This window comes from Danio rerio, chromosome 3, assembly GCF_049306965.1.
Source record: "Danio rerio strain Tuebingen ecotype United States chromosome 3, GRCz12tu, whole genome shotgun sequence".
In the NCBI taxonomy this organism is placed as follows: Eukaryota; Metazoa; Chordata; class Actinopteri; order Cypriniformes; family Danionidae; genus Danio; species Danio rerio.
Window position 1 is genome coordinate 66,244,351 of NC_133178.1, and position 16,372 is coordinate 66,260,722.

Sequence of the window (16,372 nt, forward strand, 5' to 3'; positions counted from 1 at the left end):
TAATATTATTGGGGTGTTTTATTAAAGTAATATTGAAACAGTAAAGGTAATCTGAATATTTTCACTGCTTACTTTAATCCAATAACTAACATTTACTAATGAGACTTTATTGTCAAGCGTTATCTTTTGTATTTTTGACGATGAAAATTTAACTCAACAGTTTAACAAAGTGACTTTAATTGAAATTTTAGTCATTTAAAATATTATTATGAAATAATATAGAGTCTGTAAAACAACTGAAAATGTTCTAGCAGTTTATTACAAGGCTTTTGTTCTGTAATATAAAACATCAACCCAGACAATTTACCACTTTAAACTACTAAAAATGTTAATAAAAGATAAAAAATAAAAATAAAAAATTTGGTTTCAGGGTTAAAAGTTGTTGGAAGAATGATCAAGGTCCCATAATTCAATAAATAAATAGGGTAAAATAAAGACAGCCCAAAAATCTAAATTGGTCTTTATTTTGCCAATTGAATTTTGTCTAAATATAGCCCAAAAATTATGTTGAAATATTTTTTGTTTTTATTTGTCAAATTTGATCCACAATTAGCCCAAACATGTATATCTATGGCAATTAAACTATAATATTATTTAAAATATCCTAGATGCAATGCATAGGACAACAAATAAAGCTGAGGGCATCTTATATGATTAAAAAAGATTTGACTGTTTGGCATGCTAATTTTCAGTGAATGGCTGATGCTTGCAGTCCAACACGTCTGTTCAATTCTGAATATCCGATCTACATCCACCAATCCTGATTGCAGATGGGTTTTACACATTCGGTCCTAACTAACCAAAGATTGTCTAAAAATGCTGATTTCATTGATCATGATGTAACCTGTGATGACTGAATATCGTGTAAACTGTGTATCAATGGACCAGTAAGCCCAGAAGTGTAGATTTCTCCAAAGGAAGTGATGATGTGACACCCGTGAAAGACAGGAAGGGAGGTAAGAAAAAATTATATTATTGTAATAACCACTTAAATAAAAACAGTGAAAACAAAATCTTAGTATCTCACACTACAGTGTATAATGACCTAAAATTTGCTTATATTCAATAGTAACACTGTTTTTTTTCCCCCATTTACAGAACTATTATGGCAAAGCCGCTGGTAAGGTAATATACAATGTTGTTGATACTAATCTTAAAATTTAGTTACTAATAATTCATTTGAGTTTGTGTTAGCTAACTTTTAAAAAGCTGTTTCCATTTCTAAACATGTAATCAGCTCATAAAACCTCAAAACACAAAGTTCCACTCCTACTGAAACGAAGAATAAAGTTCAATTTCTACAATTTCTTTGCTGTTTCGACAGGAACGCTCAAGGGATCCTGTTAACAGGTGATTCGTCAGTCCAAGTTCTCAGTTAACCACAAAGAAGAAAATTGAGACTCCACAATCCAAGAAGGGGTCACACTTCACTCATTTCACATTCTAGAGCTAAACATTCAGCAACTGACACCAACAGAACATCACATGAATAAAACTACAGATGTGTATGACAATTTCACTCTCGTATACACTCTCATAGTTTTCAGTTGTGGCTCGTTTCCACAGACTGGTACAGTACTGTACGGTTCGGTACATGTCTCCTTTATCAGGCTTCTGTTTCCACTATCAAGGGTACACTTTTGGTGGTGTACGAGAGTTTCAGTCGACGTCATTTTCGCTCGAATAAATGTCTACAGCAAAGCTGTACAGGTCATTCACAAATCATATGAGAAGCACTTCTCACAAAACAGACGCTTTATACACATAAATACTCGTTTGTATATGTTTATTTCTAGCCTTTCTATGAATCATCTTAACAATAACATTGAAACAAGAGATAAGGAAATACCTATTTTCATATAGATATTAGCAACTTAACAAACACCAATATTGTTGAGGCATCGTACAGCAGCATATTTAGATGACCGTCATCTTCACTGTTTACATCAAAACGGAGCCTATAACATCACTGCCTCCTTTCATTTTCTTCAAAAAATACAAAGCATATCCTGTTTTTTTTGCTGAATATCAGTTTTAATAATTGGTGATGGCCAATCCAAAAGTATGACATACAATAAGTACATACAATAAAGGCAAGCAATCAGTCAAAAGAGCAGAATCAGTGTACACGGTTACATAAATTAATGTATTAACCTTTCTTTGTGCTCAGCCAAAATACGTTACCTGAGAACAAGTGATAGATTCAAATGGACTAAAGAGTCGTCAGATAAAGACTAGATGAATTATGGCTCGCTTACACTGAGTGGTACGGTTCGGTATGCTTTTATTAACAAAAAAAAAGAGAAGCCGGAAAAAACTAAGGAGCAAATGTTTTATTCAGCAACCTGGAAGATGAAGGAACTGACACTATTATCATAGCCTTTAAGACTATTATGAAGTCTGAATGACGGAATTACTTTCAAACAGAGGCTACATGCGATACTGAAGATTACAGACACACATGAGAGCTTTGCACTGACTGTGAGCTGTAGTGTGCTTTTAAACCCAAATAAGGACTAAATGTGTACTGTCTGCACCACATCCACCAAAAGGATAACATTAGTACCCTATTGCCAGTGGAAAGGCAAGCCTGATACAGGTCACCTATAGCCTACCATACTGTGCCACTCAGTGTAAACGAGCCATTAAATGTCATGTTTAACATCTAGTTAGATGAAATCCAGCGAAAGATCCTTGGTGAACTGTCTGACCTGCGCACAGAGCACCCGCTGACTGCCTGGAGCTTTGCAGCGAGTGCCAGAGTGTGTGTGTGGTCACGTGATGTGCGGTTTCAGCGGTGTAGTGTGGATTTTCATGTGGTTTTTAAGCTGCACTGAGTATTTGAAACTCTGTAGACACTGATCGCATGCATTTGGTTTCCCTCAAGTGTGAATCCTCTTATGCGATTTCAGCTGATCTGCTCGCCTGAATCTCTTGTCGCAGTGTGAACACGCGTAAGGTTTCTCTCCAGTGTGAATCCTCTCATGTTCTTTCAGTTTTTCTGGTCGTCTAAATCTCTTGTCGCAGTGTGAACAGGTGTACGGTTTCTCTCCAGTGTGTATACTCTCATGTGATTTCAGCTGATTTGGTTGTCTGAATCTCTTGTCGCAGTGTGAACAGGTGTACGGTTTCTCTCCAGTGTGAATCCTCTCATGTGATTTCAGTTGTTCTGATCGACTGAATCTCTTGTCGCAGTGTGAACACGAATGAGGTTTCTCTCCAGTGTGAATCATTTCATGTGCTTTCAGATGTTTTGGTTGTCTGAAACTCTTGTCGCAGTGTGAACAGGCGTACGGCTTCTCTCCAGTGTGAATCCTCTCATGTTCTTTCAGATGTTCTGATCGACTGAATTCCTTGTCGCAGTGTGAACACGAATAAGGTTTCTCTCCAGTGTGAATTCTTTCATGTGATTTCAGCTGATCTGATCGACTGAATTCCTTGTCGCAGTGTGAACACTTATAAGGTTTCTCTCCAGTGTGAATCCTCTCATGTGATTTCAGTTGTGCAGCTGAAATAAAAGTCTTCTCACACTCGAAGCACAGATACTCTCTCACACCAGTGTGGATCTTCTGATGGGTTATCAAACGTGTATGCACTGTAAAACCCTTTTTACACACAGAACATGAATAGGGTTTCTCATTACTATGACCTCTAACGTGGACCTTGAGGTCTTTAACCCTCAGAAATGTTTTGCTGCATTGATCACACTTGTGTGTTTTCTCACCATTGTGGATCAACATGTGTTCGTTAAGGGATGACGATAGGCTGAAACTCTTCCCACACTCAGTACATGTGAATGGTTTCTCTCCAGTGTGGATCCTCATGTGTTTATTAAGGGTTGATGTTAGGCTGAAACTAGTTCCACACTGAGTGCATGTGAATGGTCTCTCGCCGGTGTGGATCATCATGTGTCTATTAAGGTGTGGCAATTGTCTGAAACTCTTCCCACACTCGCTACATGTGAACGGTTTCTCTCCGGTGTGGATCCTCATGTGAATCTTAAGAATATGTTTGCTTCCCAAACTCTTTTCACAATAAGTGCAGGTCAGTCGATTGCTGTCTCTCCTTTTTAAAACACCAGAGGTCTGTAAATTACATTTTTTCCCAGCTTCAACAGCACATTCCTCCTCTTCACTCTTCTCATCTTCTTCAAATAGGTCTGAATTAAAAAAAAAAAAAAGTTAAGTTTTTAGCAAGTCATAAAAAAATCGGATGAAAATTTGAAGTGAAATGACTCTGTAAACACTGGCTACACAAACTGTAACTTTGATGCACATTAATGTAATCTAAATCAGACCATATTTAGTTTTTTCTTATCGTTTTAAATGTTTAACAAACCTCCTTTTACTAACTATTTGATCAAAACATGGAAGTAAATAAATATATGCCCTAGTACGGTGCTTCTCAAACTTTGTTTTCCAAGTACCACCATAATGACCAATATTGAAATACAGTAGCGTGGTAAGGTTATCAAGCAGCTACAGCTCTGCACAGTTCAAAAACAAGGCAGATTAATTTCCATTATTATAATTCCTAATATTTATTATTGTCAGCCACTTTTAACATTATAAAGAGTTTGAACATTATACTGGTAAAAACTTAAAGGTAAAAACATAAATAAATACAATAAAACGTCAACTTTTAAATTAAATTGTGCTTTTAAAAGTTAATTAAAAATTAATTTTAAAAAGTAAAAAAACCTGCTGTACGTAAATGTAAAGAATTAACATATAGTAGCCTATTCAAAACCTTGAAATGTTGCTTGGACTAGGGTTGGGCGATGATGTCTTAATGTGAAACATTGCGATGGACGATGGCATCGTCGTCATAGGTGGAGGTGAATTAATTATAATTAATTAATTCATTCATAACTAATTAATTATTTGTAGCTTACCGTTTTAACTACCTCACCTGCATCGTCTTTGTTCTACCCATAACCAAATCATGAATAAATAAAGATAAGTTACACACAAATTACCAATTGTCAATCACTTTTTCCGCAGGACTCTTGCATAAACAGGCAGAGTGATCAGTGTTGGTATAATGGTGTCCATAAACTTGGTTGGTAAAAAAGGTCCACAACTGACAGGAACCAACCAACAGTGTCTGAGGTTTACACTAAAATTACTAAGTACAAGCGATGAAATAAAATATCAACGTTTAAATTAAAATGTGCTTTTAAAAGTTCATTAAAAATAGTAGGCTACTGTTCTTAAAAAGTAAAAAAAAAAAAAAAAAAAAAAAAAAAAGAAACTTCTGTACTTAAATGTAAAGTGTTAACCTACAGTATTCTATTCATCAAAACCTGGAAATGGACCTAAAAAATATAGGCTATATGCCATCATATTCATATTTGAACCATTTTTTGATAAATTTTGAAATATATGTTGCATGTACATATGACATTTGGATTCCCCTACGTACCACTAGAAGGAAGCCCACAGTTTGAGAACCACTGAATTAGCCTAAATCTGAGTTAACAATCTAAATATTAAGCCATGCTGCTTTACCAAACAAATAAATTAACTGAAATCACGCATTATTTTACATAACTACGAACACACATTTTTAATAATTATTTAACCAATAATGCAGCACAGGATAATTGTAGCAGTTTGTAGCAACTCTAGCGCATATCTGCTGCTTCTTTTAGTATTCAGTGATTCCTCCTCGTACCTGTAGAAGGAAGCCTACAGTACGTACCACAGTTTGAGAACCACTGCCTTTGTACAATCAATCAGATGAACTGTTAAAATCTTTTCATTTAAAAGGCATATTATTGAAGAATCAGGAATAAACACCAACCTGTTTGACGTTCAGGATCTTTATCTTTAATTCTGCAGGGTTCTGGATTACTCATGTTCTCACGGTTCTTCAATAAACTCTGTCTTTGCAGATCTCACTTCTTCCTGATGTTCCCTCGTTTTTACTTGTGGAGTGATGGGAATATTCCAGCATTTATACCTGAAGGAGGAGCAGATCAGGGAAGATTAAAAATAATCGAAATGCAATTTATGTTGTTTATAAAACTATCTTGTGTAAAGTGAGCATCATCTCATAATAAAAAAATATTATAACTAAAATATTAACGGATAACATTAGGACAATGGTTATCAAAATATAGCTATATGATGCAAATAAATGTTTAATTAATAACTAGGGTAAATCTAAAAGCAAATAGGAATGTATGAGGCAGTAAGCAAAAGCCATCAATCTAAACACATGAAAGATGAACAGGAGAGAAAGAGACAAATTATTCTCAGTCAAGCGTGTGAAAAGACATAAATAAATACTACATAATGATGATGCATTGTTACACTTACATTGGCACAATATGAAGATATTAAAAATGGGCTAGTCTGATATTTTAATGCATCATTATAATGATGGCAATAAGATTCTACGCTTTGCAACAATCCAAAGCAAACATGTATGCAAATATATTAGATTACTTACAAGATTGTCAATTCATTTAATCATGTAGCATCACAATAGTTTAGCTATTGTGCTATTCAAATCCTTATTTCCACTGCTGTAAATACTAACAGTAAACATGGTCAGTGTGATTTGACCAAGTAGGACATGTTTCTGGATCAGCATCTATGTAAAATGAAGTACATTCCAATCAGCCAATCAGAATTAAGGGATAAGTTCACAGTTAATATTTAGTTGAGGCTTACAGTTAGGGTTATGCACTTCTACATGATTGTTAGCCAACCATTGTCCCCCTCTGATTTGGGGCATAATTTACAGTTAGGGTTTGGTTTATGGGTAGAGATTAGGTATAAATTACTTTTTTTTTTTTTTTTTAAACAAAAATGATGTTCCAGTTTCAACATCGGTTTTAATCCAGGATCGCATCATATTTAGCAAAATCAAAATCACACCCACCCGGTAAAACATGTCATTGTGTGGCTACACAAAAACAGCAAAACAGAAACATGATATAAATCAAGTTTACACTGAAATAGATGTAAAATAGCTGTAGAAATATGTCATATCATCAAATAAGTTCCCCAACAATATCAAAAGCAAATCTACACCCTTGGTTAATACCAATAAAATGAGCTCAATGAGGGAATTTACACATCAGTATGTAAGGAAATTTGATAATTTATCCACAATCACATACATAATGTGTAATGTATTGTGACATTTTAGAAAACGTATAAACAGGAATTAGCATTTCCAGCTAGCTACAACACAATTTTAACACTAATGACTTAAAGCTAACCTGAAAATACTACAAGCAAAAATTTGTATCATGAACCAGCGCCACCTTGAGGACAACTAAAGAGGTGCGTGTAGTTAAAATGTAAACCGATTTATGGACCAAATAAAACGTACCTCAGAAGACTATAACGCACATGAATAGTACACGACATGTACTGCACATCTGAACCCTATACACAAATCTGCACTGACAAATACAAGTTACACAGAAAATGGCGATTTGCTAGCCTGCATTTAGCATCAATACCAAACTCTGAGACCTGAAAACTCCCACAAAAATTATATTAGCGGCGAAACAATAATAAAATCACGAAAAGCTTTCATAAACATTACGTACATTTAAAATTATAACATAAACAGTTAGTTTTTCCAGAAGAAAATTAAATGTCTCCAGCAGCATTTCTCCAAGCTTACCCTCAGCAATGCATTGCATGTAACAATGTGAGGGAAGAGGTACGGAAACTCGGGAGGTACAAAAAGGGCGATGTGCATCTTATTGTCACAGGACAGGACAATTAAAAATAAAATTCACGAATATTAAACAAAATTAATAAATAAAAATAGTTACAGAGTGCATTAACTTTCTTGCACAAAGATAAAAATGTAGTATTTTAAAGAAAAAAAAATGTTTTTTTTTGTGTGTTTAGGTTTGATGCAGCCTACTTGAGTGTAATACTTACTTTGTCATGGTTTCAGTGTTTATAGTGGGAAACTGCACTGGTTTTAAACAAACCTTGACGAAATGTCCCCAACATACAATTATTCTGGCTTTAATTTTTATGTTTTAAAAGTTTTAGTGATATTTGTGACCCTTTAAAATACCAGTTTCTACAGGGATTTTTTCAGGAGATTTAGTTTTATTTTATTTTTTTTAAATTAGGCTACACAGGGAAAAACAGTTTTTATTATTTATGTAACAATATTGCTAATTCAATTACTTATTGCTAATACAATCACTAGTTTGTTTGTTTTTTGCGTTTAGCCCATTACATTTAGTCCAAATATAAACCAAGATCGAATTTCTGTCTTGTATAAAGAATGGCAAAAGTCATTTCTCTCTGAAAATATGTAGACATATGTTTATTTTTTCACAGTATAACCAGTAAACAATGTCTACAAACATATTAATGTTGTACTCTGCCATTTAAATACATTTAAATTGTCAAAAATGGTGTCACTGCTGTTAACCCAACATTATTTTTTCCCTGCTGCTTCATGCACTGATCAGTACTTTTCAGACGTTTCTAATAAAAGTAGGTCAATTTGTGTTCACCTACACTAATAGGTGATAAAACAAACAAGCGAAATAAAGATTGAACTTGAACAGCTGATGTATTGTTTATGTAATGCTGTTCTGATGTTTATTTTAATAAATGCTGCGTGATTTTGAAGTGTTTAACAGATGCGCGCGCTGAGTCCCATTCAAATGCAGGTGTTGCCATGAAAACGGGGCTCTCCTTACTGTTTTCTCGGCTTTCAGGAAGTTCAGGGCCTAAAATCAAAGAAATATAACATAAAATGCTTTTGTGATTTGATCTTTCTTAGTTATTTATCGTAATTAACACGTTTCTGTTGCATATTTACTTCATTTGAGTGCCTTTTGGAAAAGTCCGTTAGCATCTTCTCAACTGTTTTCAGACAAGGTACGTAGCGTTAGGCCAACTACATATAGCTCTTGTTTTTAAAGGTTTTGGCTTTATATTCACATCTTTATATGTAGAAGAGAGGTTTTAATAGCTTTGTAAAGGCTGTGCTTGTAAGTAGTCAATGTTTTATTGAAAGTAGTCAATTTATTTAGCCTAAAAGCATGCGCAGCCACTGTTAATCAGTGATATCAAGGAGCTAACATTTAGATAAGAGGAGGATGTCATTCTAAACTACAAAATGTTGTGATATTATATAGATATGAAATTCATTTTATTGTTATAATTAACAGGCACACTGTTGATACTGAAGTGGGCACTTTAAAATTATGTGAATATTAATAATCAAACTTTTACTCTGAAACATTTGCAGTTGTTTCTTAACAGTCTCAAATGCTTTGAGTTTTAGGTTATCTTAATAGTTAAATTTAGTAACTTTTATTAATTTTAGCTTCTATTAACGGATAAAAAAATTAGAATCTAAATGATTTAAAAAATATATAATTCAGTTGGTATTCTAAGTAATATTAATTACTAATATTAATAATTATTAATACTATTTCCAATAAGACTTAATTGTCAGGTATTGTCTTTTGTACTTATAATTCTTTTGCAGTGTAATTCATTTGAAACATTTTGTTTACTCTGAACATGTATAATAAGGTGATACACTAAAGAGTTTCTTGGTATTATACCAGTTAAAGTAACCTTTTTTGCAGCTTAGGTCAATATCATGATAATACTGTGTATGCCGTGATAAAAGCTTCAGCAATAAATCAAAAAAAGAACATTTGATACCATTAAAAAGATTGATTTTAAATAACGAAAAAAAAAACGAATTGACAGTTGACAGGTCAACGAGAGGTAGCTTTTTAGAAAGAGGAAACAAGACACATTTGGAAAGAGAGAAGCACCCTTCTCACATTGTCCTTGAATAAGGGCAGTGTGAGTCAGGGAAAAAGCCCCAGTAACCATGCACATAAACACATAGTCATAACATCGCAACAGGGAATGGGAACAGGGGATGTAGATATGTTCTGATGAGGCCGGCATCCATCTGGTTCTGACGCTAAAGAGCGCTGGTCACAGACCCGCCTACGCACACCGGTGGGTGAAAGCACACAGAGGTGTGGGGATGCAGGGCTAGGTGGTGATGGTCTATCTGTAGCTGTGGTTGTGCATGCGTAAGCCTGTAGAGTCTAACAGGTGTCCTTGGAAAAGGGAGCAGGAATTCAGAGCGTCTTCTTGTCTTGCTATCCGGGGGAAGTTGTTTGTCTCCAGCCGAGGCCGTCTGGCAGGAGAGTCACAGAGAAGCCGATAGAGAAGAAAAGTTTTTTTTTTTTTTTAATTCAGGCCAATATCTGCAAATTTCACGGATATTTATTGTCCGTCACTGGTCTCCAGGTCTGACCAAATCTTGTTGTAAGGCTGCTAGTTTCACCTGATGTTTTCTAATTTTCAGTCGAAGAGCAGTCTGGTTTGTCACGACCCTGCTTCGACCTGTGAAATCGCATCACTCGACTGCATGACACCAACCGAGGACCAAAACACGACCTCTCTGGACAGAAATTTAAAATATGGACCAATCGTTCGCTTTTAAATTGGCTAATCATCTTGTTTAATTCTGCCCCTTTTCGCAGCACCATACAACAGAATTTCGCATGCTCAAACTCTAGTGTGACCACAGCTTCATACAAAAAGAAGATTGGTCAACCTGTTGCTAGTCAACACATATTTTCTAATGAACATAAATCTGCTTTAAGAACTAAAATCCTGCATCTGTAGGCTATATAGTAGGCTCAAAAGCGAGTGAGATGGAGAAAATTAAGTATTTTCAAGTTGACATGTTCCTTTCCCTCAGCTGAACAAATACAGTGGAAGTAACAGACTAAACATGGAGACTGCAACGCCTAACCCAATGCATGAAGATACAAATACAAGCATCAGATGTGTGTCTTATATATAAAATTATATTCTAGTTTTTTCCCTTTGAATTACTGATTGTTTTGCTCTTTGGTCCAGATACACTAAATCTCACCACAGTGTGAACATTGGTAGGGTTTTGCTCCATTGTGAATCCTCTCATGTGATTTTAGGTGTCCTGATTCAATAAATCTTGTCGCAGTGTACTTTTTATAACTTATAAGGTTTCTCTCCAGTGTGAATGATCTGGTGCCGTTTCAAAACTTCAGCTGTAATTAAAGTCTTCTCACACTGAAAGCACAGATACTCTCACACGCCAGTGTGGATCTTCTGATGCCTTGTTAAATTCGACTGGCATGCAAAACTCTTTTCACACACAGGACATGAATAAGGCTTCTCCTTTGTATGAACTCTAACATGTATCTTCAACTTTGCAGCCTTCCAAAATGTCTTGCTGCAGTGATCACATTTGTGTGGTTTCTCTTCAATGTGGATCAACATGTGTTGCTTAACAGATGATGACTGACTGAAACTCTTCCCACACTGAGAACATATGAATGGTCTCTCTCCAGTGTGGATCCTCATGTGTTCATTAAGTAACAGTGATTGTAAGAAACTCTTCCCACATTGAGTGCAAGTGAACGGTTTATCTCCGGTGTGGATCCTCATGTGTCTATTAAGGTGTGATGAGTGTCTGAAATTCTTCCCACACTGAGTACATGTGAACGGTTTCTCTCCAGTGTGGATCTTCATGTGTTGATTAAGGGCTGATGATTGCCTGAAACACGTCCCACACTGAGAACATCTGAATGATTTCTCTCCAATGTGGATCCTCATGTGTTCATTAAGGGATGAAGATTGGGAGAAACTCTTTCCACACTGAGTGCATGTGAATGGTTTCTCTCCAGTGTGGATCCTCACGTGTCGATTAAGGGTTGATGATTGAATGAAACTCTTCCCACACTGAGCACATGTGAACGGTTTCTCTCCAGTGTGGATTCTCATGTGTTCATTAAGGGATGATGGTTGGGAGAAACTCGTCCCACACTCAGTACACGTGAATGGTTTCTCTCCGGTGTGGACCCTCATGTGTATTTTAAGGTGTGATGAGTGTTTGAAACTCTTCCCACACTGAGTACAAGTGAATGGTTTTTCTCCAGTGTGGATCCTCATGTGTTTACTAAGGCATGATGATCGGCTGAAAATTGTCGCACACTGAGTACATGTGAATGGTTTCTCTCCAGTGTGGATCCTCATGTGTTTATGAACACCTGATGATCGGCTGAAACTCTTCCCACACTGAGTACATGTGTGTGGTTTCTCTCCAGTGTGGATTATCATGTGTTGATTAAGGTTTGATAATTGGCTGAAACTCGTCCCGCACTGAGTACATGTGAATGGTCTCTCTCCAGTGTGGACCCTCATGTGTATATTAAGGTGTGATGAGTGTTTGAAACTCTTCCCACACTGCATACATGTGAATGGTTTTTCTCCAGTGTGGATCCTCTTGTGAAGCGTAAGACTATCTTTGTTGACCAAACTCTTTCCACGCTGAGTGTAGGTCAAATGATTATTGTCTCTCTTTTTCAAAGCACCAGAAGTCTTCACATTTTTTTTCCCTCCAGCTTTGACATGACGTTCTTCTCCTTTACTCTCCTCATCTTCTTCAAATAGGTCTGAAATAAAAAATAAAAAGTTCAGCTCTTCCATGAACCGCCAACTTGTTTTGGTGGAGGGGTTTGAGTGCCTGAGTGATCCTAAGGGTGCTTTCACACCTGTGAATCGATTCAGTTGTTCCGAAACAGGGATTAAATTTGTTACATTGTTGCTCTTTGCTCTTGGTGCGGTTTGCTTTCAAACGGCAAAGTTTCTAAACGAACCAAAAGAGCTAAAACAAGTCACGTGTGAGTAAACTCTCCTCACATTGGTCAGAGTGTCATGTTTTGTTTTGCAGAGTCCCACTCAGCTGTCAGGGAGGGTGGTGGTTTGGTGTTTTGACAGGGTGCGTGCGACGTGTCTGAAGACCGAGGAGGGATTTCTCACTACAATCGATCTGCTCCAGAGTTTGTATTAATCGAGCCGAGACCACCTAATTCAAGCAATCTGGGAGCGATTGTTTTGGCGCGGATCCGAGCACGATTGGTGGATTCACATATGCCAAACGAACCGCGCTAACTGGGCAAATGAGACAGGTTCCCAAACAAAAGTCTAGGTGAGAAAGCACCCTAAGAGCTATGTTGTTGGGTCTACTGCTAAAAAGGTCTTAAGTGACATGTCAGACTTAAGCCTGGTTTATACTTCTGCGTCAAGTGACCGGCGTAACCCACGGCGCATGCATCGCGCGTAGCTGTGCATTTATACTTCTGCGCTAGTGTCTCTGTCTGAATTAACACTTCTGAAATGCTAGTGGGCAGTGAGGTGTTAATGTTTTTCTGTGTCGAGTTTCTTCTCTGCTGTTTTGCTTTTCCTAAACACTTCCTGGATGTACAAGTGGCTCAAACTCGCTCATTTTGAGGCAGGAACCGGCGGACGTGCAACAACTTTAACTATGAGGTAAACACAAAACTTTCCATCAGGAGCTCCTTCACGGGAGCTCCTTCGCGTCCATCTCGCGCGGCTCTCGGCACCGCCCAGACTCGTCAGCGCTACCAAGCCAACCAATCACAGAGCTTGCGCTACGCGTCGTTGCAACGTGTAGTTACAGTTTTTGAGAGGTGCACGTCAGCGACGGCCACGGCGAAGGGCTATGCGTCAGCGCCGTAGCATACGCCAGCGTTTGACGCAGAAGTATAAATCAGCCTTCTAGAATTAAAACAATTCGCATCCACACTGGTATTTCAGCTAGCGTTTTCTGAACAGATCCACACTACACCTCTAAAAACGCACACAGACACTCTGGCAAGCGCTGTAGCATATGCGCGAGTCTGAGCTCCAGGCAGTAAGCGGGTTCTCTGTGGGCACGTCCCCAGATAAGAGCAGAGCAGATCAGACAGTTCACCAAGGATCTTCTGCTGGAATTCATCTCACTGTAGTTGTTAAACATGATATTTAATTAATCTTGTCTCTATCTGACGACTCTTTGGTCTTTTGAATCTATTACTTGTTCTCAGATAACAGGGCTCAAAATTACGACCGTTGTGGTCGCATAGGCGCCCGAAATTATATCCAAGCGACCTCAAAATATAATTGGGAGCATTTGTGTAAATAAAATTGATGTTGTTCGACCAGTTTTTACAGCAAAATGTTCACAGAATTAGGAGGCATTCACGCATTATGCATCTTTGCACCTAAAAACAGCAAATGCAGCACTCAGGAATGGATTAAAACAGTTGACATGTCAACTTGCTGCAGTTAAAGCCTGCAATGCTTGCCCTGCCTTCAAGCTCTTATTACTGGCCCACTGCGCTAGAACAGAACGTGAATGGATTGGTTAATTGGGTAGTGTGGATGGAAAACGTAACCATAGCAAAACGTATGCATTTAAAATAAAAACGTATTAGTATAAACAGGGCCTAAGTGCAGTTCAAAAACCCTTTGAGTCCTAAAAGATTGAGGACTGTCCCCGCTTTGGTGCAGTCGGGGCCCACCCAAAGCTTTTCTTTTAAAGGCTTATTATTGAAGAATCAGGAATAAACACCAACCTGCTTGCTCTTCAGTATCTTCATCTTTAATTCTGCAGGGTTCTGGATCACTCATGTTCTCACGGTCCTTTAATATACTCTGTCTTTGCAGATCTCACTTCTTGCTGAAGGTCTGATGCTCGTCTTCACTTGTAAAATGATGCGAAGATTCTAGTTTTTATACCTAAAGGAAAAGCAGATCTGACAAGATAAAAAAAGTCTAAATTTAATTTATGCCTTTTCAAATATTGCAAATATTAACCCAACATTGGCAAAATGATTATCAAAATATAGCTAAAAAGAAATGTTTAATTAATGATTATGGTAAATCTAAAAGCAAATAGGAATGAATGAGTCAGAGTTACAAAGCACAACCTTCAATCTAAACACAAGATTTAATTTGATATTAGTACTAGGTCAGATTAGTTTTCTCTCAAACACAATATTTAAGGACATTTGATAAATTTGAAATTTTATCCACAATTGCAAACATAATCTGTAATGTATTGTGACATTTTCAAAAAAGTATGCATTGATTAACAGGAAATCATTTTTATTTTCCAGCTAGCTATAACACAATTTTAACACTTGGCACTTCTTTATTAACTTGAAGCTAACCTGAAAATACTACATATAAACATCTGTATAAACTACCACAATCCAGCGCCACCTTGTGGACAACTAAAAAGGTGCGTGTAGTTAAAATGTAAACAGATTGATGGAGCAAATAAAACGTACCTCAGAAGACTATAAACATACAGAAATTGTCTTTAGCCTGTGCTGCACATCTGAACCCTATACACACAAATCTGCACTGACAAATACAAGTGTCATTAGTATAAAATGGCGATTTTCCAATCTGCATTTAGCACCTATACTAAACTCTGAGACCTGAAAATTCCCACAAAAATTATATTAGCGGCGAAACAATACCAAAATCACGCAATAAAGCTTTTATAAACATTAAAATTAAAACATTAAAAACATAAACAGTTAATTTTACCAAAGGAAAAGGAAATGTTTCCAGCAGCATTACTCCACACCACTTACCTTCAGCTATGCACAGCAGTAATGCGAGGGGAAGAGGTACGGAAACTCGGGAGGTACAAAAAGGACGATGTGCATCATATTATCACAGGACACAAATAAAAATAAGTGGTAAATAAAATTTGAACAAAATGTTAAACAAAATTAATAAAGTAGCAAATGTAAAAATAATTGTTACTTATCATTAACTCTGTTACACAAAGATAAAAATTGAGTATTTTTGAAGAAAAATATTGATTCTTGTGTTTTGGTTTTCAAAGATAATCTCAGCCTACTTGAGTATAATATTAACTTTGTCATAGTTTCAGTGTTTAAAGTGGGAAACTGCACTGGTTTTACACAAACTTTGATGAAATATCCCCAACATACAAGTCTGGCTTTATTTTTTATGTTTTAAAAGCTAATGGTTTTATAATGTTTTAATGGTATTTGTGACCCGTTTCAGTTAGTTTTTTTTTTCAGGAGTTTGTTATTTCTCATTCTCAAAATATTAGACTACACAGGAAAAAAAAAAGTTTTAATATTTATATTGCAATATTGCTGATTAAATATCCAATAATCACCCACCACAAGACATTGTTCTTGGACATAAGGGGGGCTCAATCAAGTCTGCAAATCGTGTACTCCTTTTCTTATTATCCTTTTAAAATATTGGCCAATTTCGGACTTCTGTCTTGTATGAAGATTTGCAAACGTTATTTGAAAATGACATACTGTATGTCCAGTGATTCTTCTCAGCATAACCAGAAAACAAAGCTACAAACATGTTAATATGGTAGTGTGCCATAAAATTTAATTATTTATTGTTTATGTAATGCTGTTCTTATGTTTATTTGTGTAATGCTGCGTGGTTAACAGATGCGCGCGCGGAGTCGCAGGTGTTGCCATGGAAACGGGGCAACAACA

General features: G+C 36.5%; 1 long non-coding RNA gene and 1 pseudogene across 1 annotated transcript; one reads left to right on the forward strand and one right to left on the reverse strand.

Annotated features, from left to right (window-relative positions):
* Positions 1-1,771: 1,771 nt before the first annotated feature.
* LOC103908714 (uncharacterized) lies at positions 1,772-15,500 on the reverse strand (annotated as a pseudogene).
* LOC141381335 (uncharacterized) lies at positions 3,037-6,805 on the forward strand. The gene is made up of 2 exons (XR_012401332.1): positions 3,037-5,607; positions 5,709-6,805. It is a non-coding gene; the product is annotated as an uncharacterized lncRNA (long non-coding RNA).
* Positions 15,501-16,372: the final 872 nt, after the last annotated feature.